The sequence below is a fragment of the Squalius cephalus genome (genome assembly GCF_949319135.1).
Source record: "Squalius cephalus genome assembly, chromosome: 20".
Classification (NCBI taxonomy): domain Eukaryota; kingdom Metazoa; phylum Chordata; class Actinopteri; order Cypriniformes; family Leuciscidae; genus Squalius; species Squalius cephalus.
Window position 1 is genome coordinate 20766366 of NC_137141.1, and position 26949 is coordinate 20793314.

At 38.0% G+C, this 26949-nt stretch overlaps 1 protein-coding gene across 5 annotated transcripts in view; it reads left to right on the top strand.

Moving 5' to 3' along the window:
- dlgap2a (discs, large homolog-associated protein 2a) overlaps window positions 1–26949 on the top strand; it is a 147807-nt gene that overhangs the window by 26064 nt on the left and 94794 nt on the right. For 2 of the 5 annotated variants that reach the window (XM_079852750.1, XM_079852749.1), the window contains exon 1: window positions 4808–5115. The exons of the other annotated variants lie outside the window; for them this stretch is intronic. The gene's annotated coding sequence lies outside the window, so the exon portion shown is untranslated. Of the gene's footprint in view, window positions 1–4807; window positions 5116–26949 lie in introns of those variants that run through there. 5 annotated transcript variants of the gene reach the window in all.

The window sequence follows — 26949 nt, forward strand, 5'->3', positions numbered from 1 at the left end:
ACCTTGAAATTAAAACATGCCGAACTGAATTGCTACTGTCTCTGTGCTTGCTCGTTCATGTGGAGAAGTCATTCTTTCCTCTTTGTCATTGTGCCTAAGGCCTCCATTTTCTATTGTTCGTACTATTCTGTCTTCTCTGCTGGAATATCCCCTTTACGCTGCTACGCCACAAGACTGTGAGAAATGCTAGCCAACAGTAGGTTGGAAGTACAGTAAATGATCATAGGTTTGTTTCTGGGGTCCACACTGTCACAGGAGACCAAGCCAAGAAAAAGGTTGAGGGTGAGGGGTGATTATCAAAGAAAGCGAATGGGTTTCATTTTCCTAATTCATCCATTCTTCCCAATAAACTATACAGTAGGTTTTTAGCTTGTATTTTTTGTCCAAGGCTTTGTTCATACTGCACATAAATCTCATTTGTTTTTTAAAACTGATCTGTCGGACTGATTGTCAGAGCTGTTATTTTTCATATAAATCAGTTTCTATATAATGATGTAAGTGTCGTCAATATGATGCTAAGAGACTTTTGCTGTTGTGGAAAAAAGGATGGAAAACTGATTTGTTTTTGCTGATGTTAATATCTATCTTGATGTGTTCTGTGTTAACCGCTCTGTTAGTTCTTGGTAAGTGCAAATTAGTACAGGGAATTTGTACGGTCAGGGGGGCATAATTAATTTAGTTCATTTTAATTGTAGTTCATTGCATTCTTTTTTTAATGATTTAGTGTGTATGTATTCATACATATTTTTTGTCTGAAACTACTTGCATACTCATTCACTGTTTAGTATATTGTCACAATGTATGAGTGAATTCCGACTCAAGTGTATGCACTGTCACTTTGTGTATGAAGTTAGTCACATCATGTTCTGAATGATGAAAAAACTACTTGAAATCCAAACCATTCAGGCTGAAATCATTTGCAAAAAAAAAAATCAAAACAAAGCCAGACTAATCAAATGTTGTCGCTGACATTTCTTACAGATTCCTGGTCATGTACTGCAATGTTCCAATTTTTGGCAGAAAATCAATGTGAAACTTTGAGCAGCTGTGCTATGCAAATGTGAAGAATTGTAGAAGTGACTTTGCTTTGTGAAGGTGTGTGATGTGTATTTGTCCCTTCGGGGCTTGCCACAGAAAGTGTTTCATGTGCTGGAGCTCTTGCCAGCTACAATGAGAAAAAGATAACAGACAGATTTATTGATCAGTTAATTTAGATGAACTCCAGCAAAATGATTCCATGATGGATCAACAGATGTATAGAGTTTGTGGTATGTGCCTTTAAATTGAAGTTTGAATTCCATCTTGATTGCTAGGTTGTACAGAATTCAGATTTAAGAATTGGCTTGCTTTCTGTTTTAAGTCGACATGAGACAGAAGTTGCGATAGTCTTTTCTTCCCTATTGTGAAGTATATCCAAGTGAAATGGATTCTTTAACAAGACAAAAATGTTGGGCAGGGCTTGATTTTGTCAATCTGGAATTGATTGGGTCATTAGATCTTTGTGGTTTGTTATTGCTGTGTTCATATGAGTGACAAGTTGTCCATCATTGCTTATTTTTGCTCCAGGGGATTGGGCAAAACTGACAGAACAACAATTTCTTTAAGTTTTTTCCTTCGTTTGGCCTGTGTTCATGGTCATCCAGTTTGAAATGTTGACAACAATCACAGATGTTTTTCAGATTTTCTGTCACGGCTTTCTCTCCGTATTTACGATTCTTTGCAGCCTTTAGCCACTGCCTATAATGCACTGAATCCTTCACTGGAAACCGAAAGTAATTTACTCCCACTAAACGTTTACTCTTTGAATTCTTGCACTGGGGAACAATACAAGTCAACACCATTAAGACTAAAAGTTTGCTAAGTATTATTTCTTACTAAAGCAAGGCGGTATTTGACTCTGGTAAGCGTATCCATAGCAGACTGCTGGGAGTGGCCTTTGATGGCAACATGCCCAGTGCATTATGGGTGTTGAAGTTTTCCTTCCTATTTGGCAAAAAGGAAAACAACAGCCTTTTTTCTCTGTTTTTTCTAGTCAGGTAGCACCAATTTAAAAAAATGTCCCATCTTTTTACTGTATAGGCAGCCATGTTTAATTGAAAGCCAATTTTCCAGTGGTAAAAGTTGATAATAAACTTGCCTGTCTTTCTATAAGGCCTAAACTTTCAAACCAAAACTTTCAGACAAGACTTTCTAGCCATTATACAAAGTTTTTCGACAAACTTTCCCTTTTCTTATTAAAAATGACACTTATTCTACTCCTTTAAATTTAAGTTTGTGTTTCTATTTTGGTTCTGATTTGCTATGCCAATTCAAATACAATTCAGATTCAGGAATTGAATTAAAACATAAAAAAATTCTCAATCCACTTCTGAATTGCACACAGAACTGGTTGGTTGTTCTCAGAGTCTGTGAACAGAATTGGGAGGGCCATTAACTCAGCAGGGAATTGAGTTGGCAGGGCTGTTAATGCTCACCCGCTGACAGACACAGTTGCGTGCACCAACACCCTTTGATTAATAAACAATTATGTGAATGTTTTTAAGATTAAAAATCAGCTGAAAAATTGGTAAGACACTATCTTATCACTCTTCTACTAATGCTTTTCTAATGACAATTTTTTACTAACTGTCCTCTACCTCTCCTCTACTAACACTGGTCTACCAAACAGCTCTCCTATTCTACCTGAACTCTAATGAGCAACAAGTTACATTGAGTTCAACTTACTGCAGTGATACAATTCAGTCACTTTCAATGGTAGTGAAAACTGTAGAGGTCTTGTTATCTACCTCCTGATACAGAGTCCAACAACTCCTTACTATTAATGAGTGTTGATGCTCTAAATAAATATTTCAATGCGTATTGAATAAACAAAGAAGCTGATAGAGAGCAATGATTACAATGTTATCACTGATGTAGTTAGATGTTTAATCAGTAAGTCTGCTAGTGACTCAGGTCATCTTTCTGATTTCTTAAATGCACCACATACTCAAAATAATCTACTGCTTTTCCTCCTGTTATAATTTATAGTCCCAGGATGAGTTTGGATCAGTGTGCTAAGTCAAGCCTGCAGAGAGTGCAGATTCAGATTGTAAATATGGCCTGGGTTGCTACATTTGCATGTTAACAGCACACGCTGGTCTCTTGGCCCGAGCACATGCCTGGATTGGCAGGACGTCAGTCACTTTAACTGTCACTCAATTTTAATCATGAAAGGAAGCCTTGAGGAATGTGTGTGTGTGTGTGTGTGTGTGTGTGTGTGTGTGTGTGTGTGTGTGTGTGTGTGTGTGTGTGTGTGTGTGTGTGTGTGTGTGTGGGGCACGTCCAGAGTTTGCAGAGTTAGATGCTTTCCTGGGTCAACATATTTTGTTGATCCTGGAACAACATTCCTGTCCGAAAATTTAGTCCTAACCATATCCCTATATTTTTAAATGAATATTCATTGTGTTGCATTAATATTTATATTATCATCATGATAATGATGAGTGACACTGAGTGAAAAGCTCAGAATCTGTATATATTTGGTAAGTCACCTATTATCATTTAATCGACCTCCACAAAGTTATTGATGCACGATAAATTGGGGCCATTGGCTATCAGGTGATTTAAAAAAATATATATATATTTGATACATTTTACATGCTAATTTTCCATATTTTTACATTTTGATTATTTTGCCATCATCTAATGCTCACTTAAAGTTAATCTTTAAAAACACTAATAGTTTAATAACACTGTTAAATGTAATCTCTAGCAAATCTATCTATTTTTCATACTGTATATTATAATATTGTGATATCTAAATTCAATTTATTTTTTATTTTATTTTAAAATATGAACACAAAAATGTAGAATTTCTTTCATTCTAGAATTTCTAGAATGAAAATAATTATCAGCTTAATGATACAAGCTGTATAACTAGTAACTAGTATCATTTTATAAAAATGTTCTTGTGCCTCAATAGAAGCAAGAACATCTGACTGTTTGTACAATGGATCAATGTCACAAATTAAATGTCACAATTTTTTGTTAGTGGCCATGAAATAGAATGTTAAATATTTCTTGCCATGGTGTTTCTTTTTAAAGAAAATGTTCAAAACTTGAAAACTGTTTCTTTCACAATTTAAATTACATTTAGAATCTTTCATTCAAATCGACAGCCTGCATCTTCATTCACTGAGCCATAGAAAATGTGAATACACACATTAAAAAATGAAAAAAATAAAAAAAATAATCAATTGTCTCTTCTAAAGTATCAATGCCGAGAAATACAATTGTGATTCATTGCTTAATCATTTGTATTGGCAGAGCCATAATTTATGAATTCATGTCATCTTCATGCCTCTGGCCGCACTACTGTAAACTGCCCCCTTGGACACCAAATCTGGTCTAAATGCCTGTCTCCGTTCAGCTGTTTTTCTTTCATGTTCAGTGGCACAGATACAGGCTCCAACTCTTTCTCTCTTCCCTCAAAACGCCCCCTTTCCGAATGTTATCATGACACTCGACTTTAGGAAGTTGCCCATGTTTGGACTAGGATGGAAGCAGTGTCACTTGTGGTTTGCTCTCAGAGGGGACGGTCACATTTAAGAACAAAAAGAAAGAGTGAGACATGTCTTGAGTGGGCATAAAATTATAGAGCTTTCTAAGAGAGAGAAAGATGGGAGGGGAGGAACCAAATCAAATTAAACGGGAACCAAAGATCCTGGCCACCATTCCTAGACTCCATCTCCAGGTTTTCATTGTGGCTGTGTTTCAGTAGATCAGTCAGAGCGTGTGTGGAGTGTGTGTGTGTGTGTGTGTGTGTGTGTGTCTCCTGCGTGGTGCTGCAGTAGAGAGCGCTTCGCTCAGCCAACTGCTACTTCTCTGTGGAGGGCATTGCATCCTCCCTGCCTTTTTTTTTTATTTTTCTTCACATTTTTTTTAAAATCATGCTTGGAGTGCCTGAATGAAAGAGGACGGATCGAGGGGAAAGGACGACACTATGTGTGTGACAGAAGAGCCAAGCTTACTGCAGTGAGTCAAACAGAAAGAGTGAGAGCTCTCCACACCCATGACCGTGTGCCTGTCTGTGATCGAGTTGAACACAGCCAAACGGACTCATTCGTCACCTGACAGGTAGGCAGACGCGAGTCCCTTCATCTAATCTCACGTTCAGAAACCAGGACCTCCGAAACACTTGCGCTTGCTCAGAAGAGATAATCATTTGGAACAGGTTCGGGACTTGTAGGGTTGGTGGGCAGCTTGTTTGGGACGCTAGATGTTCAGAAACGGGACTTGTGGTGTGAATGACATTTATTTCAGCAGGAAGTGCTTCTTTTTTTGGTTCCCACAGGTTCCTGTCATACCCCTTTTGGTCTGAGTGTAGAATACTTGCACTTTCTGCCCGTCTTGAATGGGAAATTCTGATGCTTTTCGACTCGTGAGCCTATTCTGGGGCATTCTGGGAGTGGGTTTGGTGACTTTATATAAGCAGTTTTTGCTCGTGAAAGAGGGGCGTCCTCTACAGGGTCACGTAACAGACTCTGAGCCGTGGGTGAGGAGTTTATTCATAATATACTGGCTGCAAGACTTCATCCATGTGTGTGGGTGAATGGACTCAGGGAAGCACATCTTTGAGTTTATGTGTGTAAGTTTGTATAAAATAAGAGAGATATTTCATGAGCCAGTCTTTTTCTCCCATTACTGACACATTAAGCGGATCTATGCTAATAACCAGAGATGAACCTCACTCAAACGGGACTTTTATTGTGTGTGTGTGTGTGTGCCTGTTTGTGTGTGTGTGTATGTGTGCTCCTGGCTATTGCCCTCAGAGAATTTACTGCACTTTCTGTCAATGTCCTAGCATATATATCAGCAGAGAGACAGAGAGGGAATGAAAGAGGAATCACTGCAGGTCTAAACACTTGCTCCTGCAGTGCATTCCCCCTCCTCTCCTCTCTCTTTAGGTGTCACACACACTCACGCACCCACACACACATATATACATGCTCTGTATTCTCTGTAGTCCTGTCACTCAAACATAGATATGAGGACTGGGGAATTCAAACTTGTTTCAGTGAGAGTTGTCATATATTTGATCAAGTGGCAAAGACAGATCAATGTTTTCATTCCTGGATTACTCTGAACTGCAGTGTGTGTGTGTGTTTATAGTGATTATAGATTATTATAATATGGGGCTGTTGAATGCTTGAATCTGATTGGTTGACAAATGTTTTAAGGTGTGCAATTATTTTGAAGGAAACGCACAGCTAAAGTAGGCAGGTCTTGACCGTATAACAGTTCCATATCACTTTTACCAAAGGCCTTTAAAGCCAACAAAAGCAAAAGAACCTCCTAAAATAGGGTATGAAATTTTCTTTGTGTTGTTTTCCAGTAAAAAAGTTTTTAAATCAAGAAAAACTTACTTTATTTAAAATGGTATTCTTTACATTTTTTATTATCTTACATTTTAAAATTACTCTTTAAAATTATTTATTATTTAATTATTTTTATTTTTATTATTTTTATTTTTTTGGTTTCTGCATTTAGTGAGGTAAAACAAGTAAGAAAAATATACTTAAATATATTAATAAAATTATTATTCTAATAATCTTTGAAAACAAGTATCATCCAAGTACAATTTTCTTACACAAATTGTCATATTTTTGAAACAGTTTTATCTTATTTTAAAGATGTTTAGGTAGTTATTTTTACTGGAAAACAATACAAAAATATACTGATTAGGAAAAAGTATATATATATTTTTGCACTGGTATGTGTATTGAAATATTTTGGTCTCACGATTTAAATACACCACTTCCACACGCTGTTTTGATGTTACCAATGTATTTAGTATACATTACAATATATATTTAGTTGTATATTTAGTACCTAATGGCTATTAGCAGACCTTGTATACAAAATTGTATTAGTACACATTAGTATTAGTATTAGTAAAATTGAAATTGTATTAGTACACACACACACACACACACACACACACACACACACACACACACACACGTTGGGTTTCCGTGTTTTATGGGGACATTCCATAGACATACCGGTAATGATTTTTATACTGTACAAACTGTATATTCTATCCCCTAAACCTACTCATCACAGAAAACTTTCACTATTTTTACATTTTCAAATAAGCATAAATTACTATGTTCATTAATCCATTTCCGTCATGAGTACCATTGGCTGGCCGCCACAATGTGGGTTAAACAAACACACACACACACACACACACACACACACACACACACACACACACACACACACACACACACACACACACACACACACACACACACACACACACACACACACAACAGTGTTTGTTCCCTGTCACATCCCAGTGTCCTCAAGCACATCAGTGTGTCTCACTCTCAGTGATGTGTCACACATCTCTAAATGAATACACATTTTTCGTACTGTACAGTATAATGTTGGAATGGCTAAATTGACTTGTAACATTTACGGTTTAGTTTAGTTTTAATGTTTTATTTTTAATTCATTTAGACAAAATAAAGTTTTAATATCCTTCATTTATCATTTATCAGCCATAGCATGAAAATAAGAATTGGCTTATTGGTTTTGACCAGAATTGTAATATTTCTGCATCCCTTGAATTATTACATTTAATTGTACAGAATTAAAATAAAGTTAGAATTAGTCTCTTTATGAAACTTTATGGTAATTTTTTTTGCCATTTTGGAACTCAGCGGCTCAATTCCCCATTCACTTTCGTAGCAATGAGTGGCAAGTACATTCATCAACATTTTTCCTTTTACGCTCCACAGAAAAAAAGAAAGTCAAACAGGTTTGGAATGACATGAGGGTGAGTAAATGATGACAGAATTTTCATTTTTGGCTGAACTATCCCTTTAAAATCAAGCGTCTAAGACAACAGAAGCACAGCAGGACGCTTTGATGGTGTAAAAGAAATGCCCTCAAACACGCTCAGACTCCCGCAGACTTCTTCTGCAGAAATGGTGAGAGGAGGAAGAGACTCTGACCAAAAGCAGGTGATGAGTCGAAGTTCTGACGCACACGAGAGCTGTGGGAGCAGAATGTTATCTGAGAAAGCTCTTTTCGAGGCACCGTTTAAAAACACTCTTAGAATTGATGGAATCTGCCTCCTCAAGGACGTCACTCTACTGTAACTGTGCTGCGAGAAAGTGAGTTAAACTGTGAATAGCGCGAGAAAAAGAAAGAGAGGGCTTGAAAGCGCGCGCAAAAGAGAGGAAGAGGGGATAGGTTAGGACAGGTCTGTCCCCCACAATGACTCAGAGATGAGAGGAATCGGGTAATCAGTTCTGTTCCTCTCAGAAATGGAAAAACACATCTCAGTTTTTTTTTAAATCTTACTTTCTCTTACTCTCTCTCTCTAGCGAAGATTACATTCCTGTTATTTGACGGTGCTACACAGGGCTGTGCTGCTCTTGTTGCCATGGAGATGTAGCTAGGCAGCAGAGTCTGCGATTCTCGCATGGTTCTGCATACGTGCCGAGCCGCGATGCTACTTCTTAGGACTTACCGCATACTGGTGTGTGGGTGTGTGCATGAACGGGGCAGAGGAGTGTGTTTCTCTAGATGCATGTGTGTGTGTATCAGCATGTGCTGTATGTGCATCTGAGAGATGCTGCAAGCCAAACTCTTTCTCTTCCATGCAGAGAGAAGAGGAGGTGACAGAGAGACAGAACGAAAGAGTGGGTGGGAAAGTCACACATCCTTGCGCGCATTGGAGAAGAGAGGGAGAGAGATGTGTGTGGGTGGGTGTGTGTGTGTGTGTGTGTGTGTGTGTGTGTGTGTGCAGAGACAGGAGCTTGTTTTTCTGTGTATAATCTCTCGGTCCTACGGGGCGACTAATGATGCAGGAAAATCTCTCATTCACCCTGTAGCATTAGCATTAGCATTAGCTTGAAAACACTTTGACATGACCTCGCATATCTTTTCACCCGGAAAGAAAAGATTAAATAGAAAGTAAAATACATTTTAAACTAGCAGGATGTTCCTGATTATGTAATACCACGATGAATGCAGGTTATATAAAGTAAAAAATAGTAATAGATAATATGCGATGCGCTCCATCTAAACGAGTCGTAAGTCGCAATGGGCAGTTTTTAGACAAATTTTGGTATTTTTTTAAAAAGCTTTCAAACTTCAGTGAAGAGCATATCGCTAAAATTGTAAATATAATGATACAAACAGTGTATGCACTTAATCATAAGTTAAATATAATGCATTTGACAGACATAGTTATTTAATATTTACTATAATTCAAAAGTTTGGGGTCAATAGTAAATGCTGTTCTTATGAACTTTCTATTCCTCAAAGAATCTTATTTCACGGTTTCCAAAAAATATTAAGCAGCTCTACTATTTTCACCATTGATAACAATAAGAAATGTTTCTTGAGCAGCAAATCAGCATATTAGAATGATTTCTGAAGGATCATGTGACACTGAAGACTGGAGTAATGATGCTGAAAATTCAGCTTTGCCATTATACATTTTTATACAAATAAATGGATCCTTGTTAGGTATTAGAGAGTATTAGAGACTTTCAAAAACATTAACAAATATTAACGCCCCCAAACCTTTGAACGGCAGCGCATGTTTGAATAAATGTAATCCTGTCGTAGAAAATATGTCAAACAAATAAAATGTGTTTGGAATCAAGTTTTCATGTCAGTTTCCATTTAAATGATTGTATCTCGAGTCGACAAAAGAAACATAATAATTATGCCATTAGAAAACAGTGACTTTAGTTCATAAAACATGATAGAAGGCTTTGGCCTCTACTGTTTTATTTTTCAGACTCTCATTGCTGCCCACCCTGAGGACCAGAGGGATATTCTCTGGCACTTATACGCCCCCCCATACTGTCTTCACCCTCTCACTGGCACACTGTGAATCCACCAGACAGCACCCAGAGAGTAAAGGATGATGGGGCATTGACGAGGGCATGCAGTGTAGTTTAGAGGAAGTTACTTATGTACTACTGAATGTAGCAAAAATGCCATAAGCAGAACTTCAGAATCAGAATGGATTTGGGGGCTTATTTGCCCTACATTTTGTTTGTTCATGACAGAAGCACGGCTGTCGGAAAATCACTGAAATTAACATGCTGTGATATATATTCTTATGTATTCAGAGTGCTTTTTCGACTCTCAAATGAATCTGTGTAAGAGCTCTTATTATTTTGAGTTTTTCTCTCTCTCTCACGACTCGATATTATATGCTGCTGTTGTAATTGTATAAATAGATAAAGCACATAGGTGACTGCTTTTATCCTCAGAAAGACCTTTCAGTCATTAAAACAAGCAAGCATAATACATTGTGATGTATTTCAGCTGATGCTAAAGAGCCTTTTAATCCATTTTTAGTCTAGCTTTTTGGTCATCTATGTACTAGTGTACTTCACATATGTGACCCTGGACCACAAAACCAGTCTTATGTGTAATTTTTTAAAAAATTGAGATTTATACATCATCTGAAAGCTGAATACATAATCTTTCCATTGATGTATGGTTTGTTAGGATAGGACAATATTTGGCCGAGATACAACTATTTGAAAATCTGGAATCTGAGGATACAGAAAAATCTAAATATTGAGAAAATCGCCTTTAAAGTTGTCCATTTCTATTGGCGATAGTGCTGCATCCATTCACAAAAATAAATGTTTTATATATTTAAGGTGGGAAATTTACAAAATATCTTCATGGAACATGATCTTTAATTAATATCCTAATGATTTTTGGCATAAAAGAAAAATCTATAATTTTGACCCATTCAATGTTTTGTTGGCTATTGCCACAAATATACCCGTGCAACATAAGACTGGTTTTGTGATCCAGGGTCACATATTGGTATACAAATTTAAAATGTACAATATTTCTGTTCCAGGAAAGAAGACCAAATAATATTGGGTCACATATCCAGCACACACAGCATCTGTTTATCATCCATCTATCCATCCATCCATCCATCCATTAAAACAAATTTTTTTAAAGCCAACATTCAAGGTTAGTCCTGATAAACTTTGCTTTTCTTATTAAAAATGAGATTTTTAATTTCAAATTTTAAAGATTTTGGAAGTTTTCATTTCCATTCTACTTCCTTACATTCAAATTCCAGTCCTTTTTGCTACCTCAGTTAAAATTAAGGATGCACTGATACAAAATTTCTGAGCAGAAGCAATATCCAATTATTCAGAAAGATATCTGCTAATCCATACATATATTTTGGTTGTAATATCTTGCTTTTGTGCTGTATGAATTATTTTTTATTTACATTTTTGAATGCTATTTTACCATTAGCTATTGAATTTGCAATGCTTGTGCTTTAGACGATAACAATTTCTGAAAATATTACGGTTTACGGTTTTTATTGATGTCTTTTCATGACTGAAACACTGATTGAGTGATAACATGAGAGAGATATTTTTGTAAGTTGTACTGTATCTTTCTGATACTGATTACTGTCGATACATCTGTGCATCCCTAGTTTAAATTAAATTGTATTGGAATTTAAAAAGATTTCTCAGTTCAATTCAGAATGGCATTTTAATTCTAGTATTTTTATTCTTAATTTCTATTATGAAAATACCTCTCCTTTGATGTATCATCCCAACTTCTTGTTTCAATAGGAAATACATCAACAAATTAAGGAAATCTGTGCTTGTCAATCGATTTCATGGGGTTTAACAAGCTCTGAGCTTAACGAGTTGATAATATACCAATTATCTGACCGTTAGCCCGCTGGCTTAGAATGCTACACTTAAATTGTTGTAATTACAGTTCACTAAAGACCGTTTTTATTATGATCTGGAGTCCATTAATAGCACACAGTATTTGGGCATACCGATGGATATAATGGTAACACTTTACACATCTTATCACACATTACATGTAGTAGCTGTAGTAATAACAAAATCTTATGCATAATCATATGCAACTAACCTTTAACCAAACCCTAATCCTAACCCTAAAACAAGTACATATAGTTAATTACAGTATAATTACTCAGTACTTAAATGTATAATTTTACTGTAACACAGACACTTTAAAATAAAGTGTAACCAAAACAATATATTTAATGGTGGAGGCCCTAACATATGTTCTATTAAGAGACACCATGCAATTGTTAGTTGAAAATCTATTTACAGTAGATACAATTTTTTCATGGCCCCAAAGGACTCCAAATGGTCTTTAACACACAGACACTGGCTGATAATATATAAAACTTGTGAGACATATTGAAAGTGGAGTAAAACACCATATCAATAGAAGCACTGTCAAAGCAATCGATGTGGCTGTAATGGTCTTGGCCATATACTGGTAATCTGACCCTAGCCATATTGGAACATGAGCTGCATTTTAGACCACAGTAATATACACTTCCTCCAGTATATTGAAGAGTTCAGGCACGAAAGATTGCTGTTTGACACCTCAAGAGTAAGAATAAAGTAAATGCCATTTCCCTCTCATAGTTTTTCCTGGAAATGTTCTTTGTCAAATTTAGAATCTGGCTGTAATACAATTTCTCTTCTGTCAGTGTAAACTCAGGTAGCAAGAAAATAGTTATTTGACATGCTTCAGAGCAAGAAAGAAAATCGTACCACACAGTTTTGCAGACAATCATATTATTGTGTTCATAAGTGAATCGTACATTGTTGACTACTATTTTGAAGTGATGTGTGGAGAACGGAAGTGAAATGAGTAAACAAGATGGATGAAGTTCGCTACTCCTGTCTCGTGTGCTTTTTGCTGCTTATTAACTTCTGACAGATACTGCAAATTGGGCAGCGAGGATTAGGCATTTTTTGGTCACGAAGATAACTGTTGCTAACCTGCTTTGCCCTGGTGAGCCTGCTATGCCGTTTCACTTATTTGAAAATATTTGAAAATTATCTATGGGTTATTGATGCTACAGGAGATGCCTGGCTGGATGAAAGATGGCGAGCTGTACTGCTTTTCTGCCTTGGCACAGAACAGAGACAACAGATTTTCTACTCATTGCCTAACATGGGTACGACGTATAAGGATGCATTGAATTCCTACTCCTTGCCAAAAGCTAACATAATAACAAAAGCTAATAATCAGTTAGAGCAGCAGCGTAGAAGAGAAAAGAAAAAGAAAACATAACAGAGAAAAACAAAAACACAAGACTGCCCACAAAACAGTGCAAAATACATCACAGGACGTAACCGTTAGTATAGTTTTTAGTTTTTCCCACCTTCCATAACCGCTTTCATGCGCCTCACGAGACCGTTTTACAGCACGCTGTTGCTTTGCGAGAGCTTGTTGTTTCATGTGAGTTCGCTGTCAATACTGATGAAATAATTTGCAATCAGTTAGTAGAGAATGCGCTTAGTCCACTAATATGTGAAAGACTTTTACTAGAAACTGATCTCACACTGTACAGAGCTGTTACGATATCAAGCCAGATTGAATCTGCTACCGCTTGAATCTGCAAAGGCTTGCGATCTATTCAAAAACCCAAATTCCAATGGCTGGATGTTTGTCAGTGAACGTTTCCTTACATGACTACTAAGTTCCTGCGATGTTCTTCATCGTGGACAAAGGGACACGACTCATGGGGAGGGATCTAATATCTGCACTGCATGTGAGGACTGAAAACAATCAAGTCCTGTCTCCTAATATTCTTCCTGTGCTTGCTTCTCCTGTGCCAATCTTTCAGTGCACTGACCTCACGTGACCTCACAGCCTTTATTACTCATGGCGGACTGTTCCATTTTTCCGTGTTGCTTACAGATTCATTCTCTGCTTCATTGCCTGCGGCATTTCAGAAGATGATGACCATCATCCTGACTGGCTTGTCAGGGGTTTAAAATTACCTGGATGACATTATCATCCTCTGACATGACATATCATGCCTGAAACAGCACTTCAAGCGGTCTTACTACGACTAAAAGCTCCTGGCTTGCAGCTCAATGAAGACAAGTGTCACTTCCAACAAACCAACCTGCTGTTCTTAAGTCATACTGTTTCAGTGGAGAATCTTCAAAGGCGATTTAAAATGCCCCTGCTGTTTATCCGTCAGGTTTGCCCTTACCTGCTTCTCCTGCAGATAATGCTGTAGCTCCAGTTACTGTTGATGAGGAGTTTGTTGCTTTTCTATCTACTGCCTGTAATTCTCTGTCTTCTGCTGATGCTGCATGTGCTTCTTGTCCTGCTCTAACCAAACTTCGTACACAGATTTCTAATCGTTGGCCTCCTTCAACCAAGGGACTGGACGTTGAGATGTTGCCATACTATAAACTGCGATTAGAACTGTCTCCGAAGGACAACTTTATCGTCCGAGGCTCATGGCTGATTTCACTTGCTGCTCTTCAATCTGTGCTGGTCTCCATGTGCACGAAGGACATCAGGGAGAGGTGAGAACCAAACAACGCCTTTGTGATCTGTATCGGAGGCCAGTGATGGATACTCAGGTTCTTGATGTTGTACGTTCCTCTCTTTACTACCCTACATCTAATGGTGCTGTAGAGAGGTTCAACTCAAGCACACTGTCCAAATGGCCATCCAGCAACAAAAGCCATGGAAACCTGTGGTAACTAACTTTTTTCAGGTGTACTGTGCCACTCCACATGCTGCAACTGGTACTTTACCCTTTCAGCATCTATAAGGCAGGCAAATGTGCACAAGGCTGTCTATTTTGCCATCTGCTCCTGTGCACCCACAAACTGACATGACTGTTTGCCGAAGGGTTACGCAGCTGCAACACAAAATGAACAAATACACCGATGCCAAGCGCACTGCTCGCACTCTTTGTTTCTATGAGTGGGATAAAGTGAGGGTATGGAAACCGTTGCATGTTCCTAAGTGACACAGATAGTTTATTGATCTTTTCCCGGGTTGCCAAAAGACTGAGTGTGGGTACATGCATTCTTAGTGATGGAAAGACATGGAATGCTTTCCATCTCACTGCATTTTCATGCACACCAACAACTCCGACTGAGAACTCTGCTCACTACACATTAGTTTTATCAGATTTATTAAAGACAGATACGCTGTACTGATTCTTTCCGAAAACAGCCGAGCTCCTGGAGGCGTGCTGTGGGCGGAGCTAAAGAGCCACACACTATCCCTGGATAACTTTTGATTCACTATACGTTTGTGTTGTTTACATTATATGCACTTACGCGCCAATTGCCAACAAAACACAGACATTTTGACGTTACTTACCGCCTGCAATTCCGACTCATGACCGTGACCTTTTATCGCTCCATCTTTCAGTTTCAAATGATCTGCAAATCCACACTTGCACAACTCCATTGCTGCCCCGGAAAAACTAACTGTATCCACTGTTCCCCTAATGCTGGGTTCTTTGGGAAACCGAACAAGGTTATCTTTCCCTCACAACCAAAAACACACTGATTTTGTGGTCTAAAAACAAAAGGGCAGCGCTGGCGACAGCTTCCGTAACCCGAACGAAGCACGTTCGGCTCTAACACTCTCTCTCCTCTCCACCTATATGAGGTGTGAGGTGAGCGCACTGGCGCCGTTGTACTGTGGCTGTCGTCGCAACATCCAAGTGGATGCTGCACACTGGTGGTGGTTGAGGAGAAGATCCCCTGACATGATTGTACAGCGCTTTGGGTATACAGTAGTACATATGAAAGCGATATATATAAATGCCTCATTCATTCATTCATTCATTCATTCATTCATTCATTCTAGTGACTCTTGCTCTTGCTCTGGTTGATGTGTGCATGTGGTCTTCCAGGGGAAGTGCCCAAACAAGGAATTCCACCCTTTATGAAGTCATACAGGGCCATACTCGAAAAAAAACTTTTTGAAACTTATACAAATCCTGAAGGAGTGTATTTGGCTCTTTAACTCTTTAAAAATTTAAATAAGTCATAATGCATGAAATAGCATTATACATCCCCTTTAAAAGAGGGGAAAATGTTGTATTCGTAAGTGAATTGTACATTTTTGACTACTATTTTGAAGTAGGCTATTGTGTGGTGTTAGATGCGTGGAGTGAAATGAGTAAAGAAGATGGATGAAGTTCGCTACTCCTGTCTCTTGTGCTTTATTGCTGTTTACTAACTCCTGACAGACACCACACATATCCTTCACCCAATAAAGGCTGCAGGAGCCCAACTAAACTGAGGTATAGTCCTTTTTTTAAATTAATCAAACTGACAAATCTATTTTGTTTAAATATTTACGTAGTTTTCCCGCACATTGGGGGATATTTTGGTCTTTCTCTGTAATTACCGCTTTTCCCAAGGCAGTTACTCTCATGACTAATTATTCTGTTGTCGCATGTCATCTGTCTCAGGGCATCTAAAATTTGATTCTGCTCTGATTTGTTTTTCAGAGACAACACATGCCTCAACAGCTACGATAGATTTACTCTCACTGGGTCTCATTCACTAAATGTGCATATGAGTGTATTTTTGCGGAAGACCTTGTGCGAATGCTGTCAGAATCATGACTCATCTGTAAGTTTGCACTTTACTTAACATTTAAGTTGTACTTTATTAAGTTTTCCCTATAACTTGCACTTTATTTTGAAGGGATTTGAATATATACAGTATATAAGGTGTTTTGCTTTCTACTCAATAAATAAATCTTGAAGAAATTTTATTTGTAATATTATTTCACAATATTGCTTTTTTTAATTATTATTATTATTATATATTTTTTACTATATTTAGCATTGGTGAGAGTGAGACTTTTGATCTTACCTCTTATCAACCCCTAAAATTTAGAGCCAGCCAACTAAAACTGCAATCAGTTGAATTGAACGTATTAAGCAGAAATAAATGCTATTATAATGACATATTATTATTTTTAAAAACTGAATAATTTAGTGACTCTACAGTATATCTTTTTTCAAAGATTTTTTCACTCATCCCAATCTGGGATGGGACAGCGCTCACTTGTACTCCAGGCATATGTAAAGAGTGTTCGCTGGGGCACGAGTGTAAAGATTTTCTTTTAAGAGTGATGAATGACTGTACAGGTTGTGCTGAAAGCCCTTATGGGCAGATATAGAAGAATGTGGCCACGTATTATGCAAATTAACCGCAGCTGCGTGCTTCATCATTTAGAATAATTCGGGTTAATCAACATTTGAATAAATCTATGTGTGTGTTGTGTATTATCAATACATTTATGTGTGATTTATGTGTATACACTCCTGTTCTAGTATACTGTACATTTTGTGTGAGAACCGTTTCTGTGCACATAAACATGAAATGTTTTGTTTTATTTTTTATTACAGTTATTGAGAACTGCTGTCTCTTTCTTAAAGGAGAACTCCGGTCAATTTTAACATTGAGCTCATTTTTTTGTACATTTGGAGTGCTGTCAATACAGAGAACAACGACAAAAATCGGTGTTGCCTACACCGAGTTATTCTATTTTTAAAATTTGCACCCTGTTGACTTCAATGGGGCAAGTACTAAACCTGCTTTTAGCCTCTTAACATCCTTGATGTGTCATTACAAGTGCACAGAAAATGTGAGTGATTCCTTCTGAGTGAACACGAGTGAGTCTGACTGCAGTAGATGTGAAAGATATGTATAAAAATGATGTTATTTAGCCAGCGCAAATACCTTTGTTTACATCCTGTTTTTCGGTTGAAGTCCAAAGTAGTCGATTGCCGAGTTCACGCGCGTGATCATAGGTATTAAACCTATGCGTGTGAACTCTGCAATCGACTACTTTGGACTTCAACCGAAAAACAGGATGTAAACAAAGGTATTTGCGCTGGCTTAAATAACATCATTTTTATACATATCTTTCACATCTACTGCAGTCAGACTCACTCGTGTTCACTCAGAAGGAATCACTCACATTTTCTGTGCACTTGTAATGACACATCAAGGATGTTAAGAGGCTAAAAGCAGGTTTAGTACTTGCCCCATTGAAGTCAACAGGGTGCAAATTTTAAAAATAGAATAACTCGGTGTACGCAACACCGATTTTTGTCGTTGTTCTCTGTATTGACAGCACTCCAAATGTACAAAAAAATGAGCTCAATGTTAAAATTGACCGGAGTTCTCCTTTAATCCAGGCACGCTATGACAGTTTACAAATTCGTCTTCATCTGAGAAGTCATCATCCTCACCCCAGTTATTATCGTCACACACAGACACTTTTGAACCAGTGTTATGTATTTGTGTGCTAAGAGTTTAACAGCATAAATGTATAAATATATTTCCTCGTGAAAGTCAGGAGGACAAGCAAGTTGGCTCGCATTCTGGCATCTCACTCCGAGCCCCCCTCTCTGAGATAGTTTGTGACGGCTGCCAGATGCATGCTGGGAAATAAGAGGCTGAGTGGTTTGCCGCGTGGGGCAGCAGCAGCACAGCGAGAGCCACATGGCCATGTTTATGAAACAGGCAAATACTAACGGACGCAGAGAAGCAGCAGCTTGCAGCCTTCCAGAGAGCACATACACACCCACACAGTTAAGCTGAAGACTGATAAATTGAGACATTTATTAGGGCTCTGGGGCTCTGCGGATGACAGCTTTCTGTTGACCTTGCAAGGGCCAAATAGATCATGTTAGATCTTCGGGAATGCATGATAGAGTGATTAACTCTTTAGTTTAGTGCATGTGTCATTTGTAACACTGCTGATTATGCCAATAAATCAGCCTGAGCTGTTCAGAAATGCTTCAGTTCAGATAAGGTTTCAGCAAACGGTTGACGGTGTCATGGATGCGGGTGGGTTGAAGTCATTTCTGATTATCAAGTCAAGCTTATTTTGACCTCTTTTCAGATGCTGATTTTATTGATGTGTGTGTGACCCGGCTGTGGGCCGTTCTGTCTTCTGGATGGTTGTGTGACTCTAGGGAAAAGTTTGTACTGGTAACAGGGACAATAGGATGTTGATATAATCTGACACGCTTCTTCTCCATGTCCCTTCAAATGAGGGGGAAAAATATCTCACTGCTTTCAGCTCTGTTGGGGATAAACGTGTCACAACTTAAGGAAGTTCTTGCATTGAGAGAAAACTTGTTTTCTTGTTTTTTTTCCATCTGCAAAAGGCACTTCAGCACGTAGCATTTGTAATTTAAAAACCACAAATTTTGTGACACATCCCACCTCTCCTCTAATCTCCTTCTCTGTCAAAAACAGGAATGATGGATTTGCTGTGCTCTGGTTACATTTCAGAACACTAATCAGACAATGACAGTTAAAAGCAGGCTTAAATTTTCAAGTTGAACTTACTGACCTTCTAAAATAGCCTACTTATGTGTCTGCCAAATTCCTCTAACAGCACTGCAATTTTCTCACTGCTGTGTACATAATGATATTCCGTGATATGATAACTCTGTCTTCGTACTTCACTTGTATACAGAAGTTTTGGTTGAATTTTTTGATGTAAAATATATTGTCACCATATTAGCAAATAGTATCTGTTTATAATCAGTGCTTAAAAGTCAGTCTTTAAAATTGAATGACACTGTAAAATATCATCTTTAGCAAATCTAAAACATAATGATAATTTTCATGTACATTATGATATGATGCCTAAATTGAAAATAATTATGATCTTTTTGATATAAGCCATTTTTACATCTCTGTGTCTAATTTATATAGAAAGGAGGTGTATTTTTTTAAAGATTGTTGGTAACTTAATTTACTAATATATTATTAAGATGCAGGTTTTTTGATCTGAAATACCTTAATTGACGCAACTAAATAAAGTTGTGAAAATTCCCAGCTGTGTTTTTAACTACTTGCACTTCTTTCTTGTGCTTCACTTTGATAAGAAAGCATCTACCATGAACATACATTTAATTTGTGAACATGAAAGGCAGAAGACAGCCAGGCAGAGGAGTTTACAAGTTTTTAGCCTTTACAGTTTTATGCCTTCCATAACATTTGGCCACTGGGAGGGTGGCATGAGCTCCCCGAGGAGCTGTTTGAGCTGATATGAGTTTGGTGCAGTGAGGAACCTCCTTGGAGTCTTAATTGAGAATGTAAGAAAGCCACTCTGAAAAAATGCTGCGTCAGTCGTTGCAGGAAGAACCAGCTGAAACAACGTTCATAACAGATGTGTGAAACTGCATAGTCTTTCTAATCAACAAAGCTGTTTCATCAAAACTTTTGTGATATTTCATATAGTATAATGTTTGATATTAAGTAAATTGACGATATTATCTTCCATCAAGACTGTAATGTGTAGAACAAGGCAATATTTATTTTATCTATCTATCTCGGTCTGTCTGTTGGATCAGATCATATGGAATATTTAAATATTCACACAACTTTTTTTTCCATTTAGATTAACTTTGATTAATTTGTTTTCTTATCCACTCCCACTGAGAAGGGCTTTAAATCATATTATGACCAAGGGGCAACATTCTAATCTGAAAAATGAAGCCTACCCGGAAGTGCGAAAAACTGCAATACATCGAAAATCCGCTAGGGGCAGGTCCCAAAAGGGAGCAAATGTCCATAGACCCCATGTTAAAATGTCCGTTTTCACAGCATAAATTCATGTTTTTACAGGTTGGTCCCATGGACTTTTATTGTATTTTTCGATAGGTTCCGAGTGCCTGACAACTGTGAGGGGGGTGAATTTTTTTCTAACTCGTTAGTTTAGATAGTATTTAGATATAAAATGTATGCCAAATAAGGGCGTGGTTAACTTTGATTGACAGCTGATAACGAGCATAGGCTGCGCCAAGGAGAATGACAACATAAGAAGCGCCATTTTTTAATATACAGTTGAAATATAATACTACTGTTTTTGTATCATGAAATGTAGTTTTTCAGGCGAGAATGTAGTTGTTTAAAGCTCAAATCTGTGGTTTATTTATAAAGATTTATGAAAATTTTATCCAGGTTGTGAGATGCCAGGTTGTGAGATCACCGGGCGCTCGGCGCTCATGTACCCCGCCGGGAACAGCCTTTCCTCGGCTAGTCGTTCTGACGTTTGCCTCTGACTCTGGAGTCTCTGTAGTGGTTAAACATGAGATATAATTCGTCTTGTGTATATCTAACGGGCGATTTTTGGTCTCGTGAATCTATAATTTGTTCCCTGGCCAATCGTTTTGGCTAAGTTAAGTGAAATTTCATAACTTTATAAGCTAATTAACTTTACCGTTGTATGGTTAGACTAGAGCGCTGACTTTGTATGTTAGACTGAATTGTTTGCTTTATTTGTATAGCTTCTTGTACCTTTTACTTATACTTTTATAATGGCTAATATTGATAAAACTGAAATTTAACAAAAAGAGACTGGGTTGAGTTTTAGTTTTATATTTCGTTTTGTTATAAATAGGCTAACGTTATATGCAGTGAATATAATCAATACGCGTTGCCTGAACAACATTTGTGTGGCTATAATGTTTAAGATTTCTTTAAATGAAAACGAAAAGAGGCAGTGTGGTGTTTTATAACTTATTTCGTTTTATTGTTGCCTAAAATATACATAGAGATAACCAGAGTAGCAGAGCGAGCTGAGTGACGCGCGCTGTTCCATTTGCAGAATAACCGGACTCGCGTCCTTTACCCATATATGGATTGGCCAGAAGGTGGGCGGGGTTAGGATTTCCCAAGATTTTCCAAGATGGCGCCGCCCATACCCCCCATAAACGGCTTCAAAACCGTTCTTCAGAAAGTCTATGGGTAACGTCACAGACGCTTTGTCCATATTTTTTACAGTCTATGGTTATGACCAAGTGATATGGTCTGCAGAAAGCCATAGTTGTCATAGTTGAATCAGGCTTCCAGAAAAGCTTTTGATGCTCAGGCCAGAGTAAACGATGAAGAAACCCCCTTTTAATGAATCCAGCTGAAGCTGAATGGAGTGCTGTTGTAAGGAACAGATGCTAGGCTTGTGTGCTGCCGCATGGCTGTTAGCACTAATCATGGCAGAGCAAAGACTGCTAATCTCTCCATGTCCTCTTGGATGTGTCTGAGCACACACAGATGCTGCCTGTTCTACCAGAACCACTGCAGGACCCAGGCTAATGGATGCTGTTACACTTAACAGGGTTGCAGCTAATATCATAGCACAGTGGTAGATCAGAAAGTTTTTATGGCATTGTTTTTGGTGAGGTTCTTTTATGTGTCACAAGTATAATGCATGCTTAATCTGTTACATTATGTAAATAATTCAGACTATTATCAAGGGAATAGTTCGCCCAGAAATGAAAATTTTGTTATTTACTCACAACCTCATGTTGTTAAGTTTTCCATTGAACACACTCCAGGTAGAAATGCTTTAGGAATTGTTGGAATTGCATGCGGCTCTTGACATACAAGAACAGTTCAGTGACCAGAGGCTGACAAGCTCCAAAAAAGGACTAAAAACAACAGTATAACAGTACCATACAAATTCAAATCTGAAGTCGCTACTTTTATCATACTTGTATAGTGTTTTTTTTTTCTTTTCTTTTTTTTCGGGCTTGACAGTTCTGATCACATAGAAATGTGATTCTATGGAAAGAACTTCACAATAATTCTTCCAAAAAAAAAAAAAATTTGTCAGTATGGGATGGGTTTAGAATAACATAAAGGTGAGGAAATAATGGGGAGAAAATTAGGGAACGAGATCATGAATTTTGAAAAAAAAAATTTAATGGTGAAAAGAAGCCGTGTGTGTGTGTGTGTGTGGCTTTCTTTTGAACATTAACAAAGTATATACATTGCACCTGTGCAATATTCATGTATATATGCACATACTGTATATATTTATTTATTTTTCTTATACTGTATATATTTCTGTGAGCCACCAGTCAATATGCTATATGTACTGTACTTATGCACTTGGGCTTGTTAGAAAGCATATACGTAGGTTTTTGATCTTTACATACACACACGTGTGTGTAAGCAGGCGGGTGAATTAAGGTCAACTAGAGGAATGTATGGCTCACTGCACTTGAGTAGCTTTGTATCCACACAGGGCTCACTGATATCAGCCTGTTGAACATCTGTACAGACAGCGGGAGACACCCACAACACAGAGCTGTGTGTGCGCTGGGTTTGGAGCTCTCTCAGTGCTAGTGCACAACTCTTTTGTAATATGTCCAGTACCATGTGGGCCCGATTTACTAAAGCATTCAGTGTTAGCATTGCAAACTTTAATTTGAAACAAAAAAGGTATTTGGAAAATCTGACAAAAAGACAAAGGTACAAGACCGTGGGTACTTCTCAATATTCAAATGGATCCTTCCTTGTTTACTCGTTCCTCCGTCCTCCAGCCTGGGATTCGGAAACCGATCAAAGTAAGCCATCTTGAAGGACATATCAATTCTCTAGTTGCACCTTGATGAGGAACGAGGAGTGAGGAAGCTTCCAGACGAGCTATAAGCAAGGATGCAAGGGTCCTATAGCGAAATCTTTCTTGTCGAAAAAGCTGACGCATGTATAAATTCTCCTTCCCTTCACATCTGTCACATTAATTAAAAAAAAATCTATTTTTTACATTTGAAATTTAAATAAACCATACATCTCAAATATTTCAACAGGGCATGTTCCAATAAGCTTTTCTTCAATTCTTCCATTCTCATTTTCTTTCCTTGCATCCTGACCCTCGCATCCTAAGGGGGTTGGAGTTAGGAAGCGAGGAATCACATAAGAAATGAGAAGCACCTTGTGCAATTAAAGGCTTTAATGAGGGACAGAACTAATCCTACAAAGCATTGGGAATGACATAATTTAATTACAAAAACAACATCACAATTTATGTTTATTGCTAAATATGCATATAAATGCTAAATATGCTTACATAGCATGGGGAGTGCTTCATGGGAGTGGACGGGCACTAAAATTTATTTTGCCGATTTTTGCTTGTTTTAATTCTGGTGGAGACTTCTTTGCTGAATCATGGGTAGTGTAGTTTTTCACCAGGACTTCACTGTTCAGCATGATTATTTAAAAATGAAGCTTTAATAATGTGGGCTGATGGCTTCAACAAAACCATATACTTTTGATTACCAACCTCAGAGCTCGCAGAAGGTCTGGCTTTAAAGGTTTATAAGTTACTGTAAAAAATCAAGTCCCCTATGGAGAAAATAAATGTGATTTTTACTTCTGGAATCCAACTTTGTTACATTCACATTCCAAATCAAGATGTGAAAAAGAGTCATTTCTTCAATTCTGAATTTTGCACAACCCTGAAGATTGGGCCGTGCTAACAAGCCAAACCTTGACCCTTTGGTCTAAATAGGTAGTCTGAAATTGTCTGAAAACCAGTGTGACAGCTCTGGATTGGTGTTTCTGATTGGTTTACATTTTTGATTCATTGCCATGCCTCCATCAATAATGTTTTACTCAGAACAGTTTGAGCCAAACAGCTGTGCATATACTGCAGTATATTGTATGTATATACAGTATCCTTAAATGTGCAATATACATTGAGCTTATCTTGCTCGCACATTATACCAGATAAAACCATCTCCTTTCCTGGCAAATCCCTCCTTGAAGCTTCTCCAGCTTTGCTGCACTGTGGATCTCTGCTGAATTGTGTGATGGAGCTGTAAAGTGCTGTGCAAATCCAGTTGCCGCTGGCTGTTAGCTGAACTTCACTTTAATGTTTCTTGTAATGGCAGCCTAACACAGGTTGAATTTAACCTCTGGCTCAGGTCCAGCTCCCTCAGGCATGAAGATGTTTGGCACAAACAGTGATCTGAGAAGATGAAGAGATCTTTTATTAAACATGCAGGATTCAGATCAGGTCTGTGAGGCTTCTTTTGAGGAATTAGCATATAGCATTTGTGTGTTATCATATTAAATTAGCATATGCAATGGGAGATGCTTAACATTCAGGAACACCTCAGCTCTGAACATCACCATGGCAACTAGATCAGAAACGTTCATCTTAACACTTTTTTTGTTGGTTTATTCTGTTTGCATCTTGACCCATTCATGTGAAAGGTAAGCACTTGCACAAACATACTTTCAGGTTACACCTCGTTCTTCGCCTGAGGTAATGAGACACAGTTCCCCTCACCTACGAATGACTTAAGGACTTCCATAAGCTGTACGCATTGGTCTGAATGGCAAACTGTGTTGGCGTTGGTTGCTAGGCTACTAAGGACTGAGAGAGTCTCAGATGGCTGTTCTACCCTTGTTTAACATAGAGTCTGTTATTAGGTGAGTGAGCACTTTAGAACTCTTTATTGACGCCCTGCTAAATTCGAATGACATCCGAAGCTCAGGTCCTTGTCTATGGAGTCAATATAATGCCACATAGTTTTGCAAAAGAATATAAAGTATCGCAAAAGAAAATAAAGTTTTGCAAAACAAAAATAAAGTATTGAGCAAAAAAAAAAAAAAAATTTTGCTTACAAAAATAAAGAATGGCAAATGGGGAAAAAAAAAGAAAAAAATAAGTTTTGCAAACAAAAATAATTTAGTTTTTGCAAAATAATTGCAAAATAAAATAAAGTTCTGCAACATATTTTCCATACTCGCACCTACTAAGTTATTTGCAACGCTGCTTTTATTCTGCGTTTCAGTCAAGTGTGTGCTCGCAATACCGTTTTTCCTTTGCGCTACACTTTTCTCTGCGTTTCTCTTCATGCCGCTGTTTTAACTTGGGGGTGGAGTCAAGAAACCCTGCGAAGCCACGTCATCATCAGAAGACGCAGATCGCAACAGTTCAAGTCACCATGGCAGAGCAGTAGCCTGACTACGTCAGACTTCGTACTTCCGCTCAATTTCATTTCGCTTCTGTACTCAGTCTGAGATAGCGACCGTTTTCCTCAGGCCTGAAAACAGCCGGCCAATCAACGAACAGAGGGCGGGCTGAGAGCCGTGACGTAGACGCTGATTGTAACGTGGATGCGTAGATTTACTTCACATAATCTGCAAAAGTCGTTCACAGCCATGTTCACTCCGGTATTTCGCTCGATGGTTTTGTTTTTCGCATCATACATGTGTTTACAGTGGAAGTTAGATGCGGCTGAGCATGCGCATAACACACGCTATAACCAAACGTTATGGGATTGGCTTACGGGTAACCAATGATTTTAAACTTCAGACAAGCGCCCCCCCACAATGCTTTTCAATTATGCCATGCCAGACTCTGTCTACGAAGCAAAGCGAAGTAGCAGAGTTTGGTATTACCAGGCTAGCAGAGCAGAGGCATGCAGGTGGATTCCAGGTATGTACAGTTGATTTGTTTCCCTTTATTTCACTAACATTAAAATGTACATTGTTTTTTTGTTTTTAAATAAATACGAGTAGTATTAACGGCGTTTGCCAAAGTTTAAGAAGTTAGGGATCAGTTAAGCGGTCGTGAACATGTTGGAAAAAGTTTGCATCTGCTAGATATCCGCTTTTATGCTGTTGATTGATTACTTTGTTTACTTTTATTGATTATGATATTCTTACACTACAAAGTCCCTTCAGGAGGTCCCTTCACTCCAAATTGCACTTCAAGGGCAGTTATGGGTACACTGTTGTTTTCCACTTGCTTCTCCACTGTTTTTTAAGTTGGATAGTTCATTAAGGAGTCCGTCTGGGATTGTAATTTGATTATGGATGGATGTAATGAAAAGAAGTTCATGACTGCATCTAAATTGCAAGTAATCTAAGTCCAGCGGCTGGCGACTCACTGCACACTGGAGTTAGGAGAGCAGTCTATCCATTACCATTCGCCCCAATTCAACCCTGGTGGCATCATTGTGCCCACCGACCTACAAAATAACAATGTCTTAAATTGGTTATGAAATGTATATGTGGCGATACAAGGAGGGATTGAAGATTGACAGCTAGCAACTACGCCACCCTGGAATCTTGCCAGGGACAATACTAAATTAAATTTCCTATTAAGGCAACACAGGTTAGTTCACAGTGAATCGGTGGGAGACGTGGATACAGAAAAATATAAATTTTATTAAAGATAAGAAGAGACTATACAAAAGCTCAAAGAACAACCCATCAATAACATTTAATGTAGACAACAACAATTACACCATTTAACAAAATACACAAAGAGCGATCTGAGTAG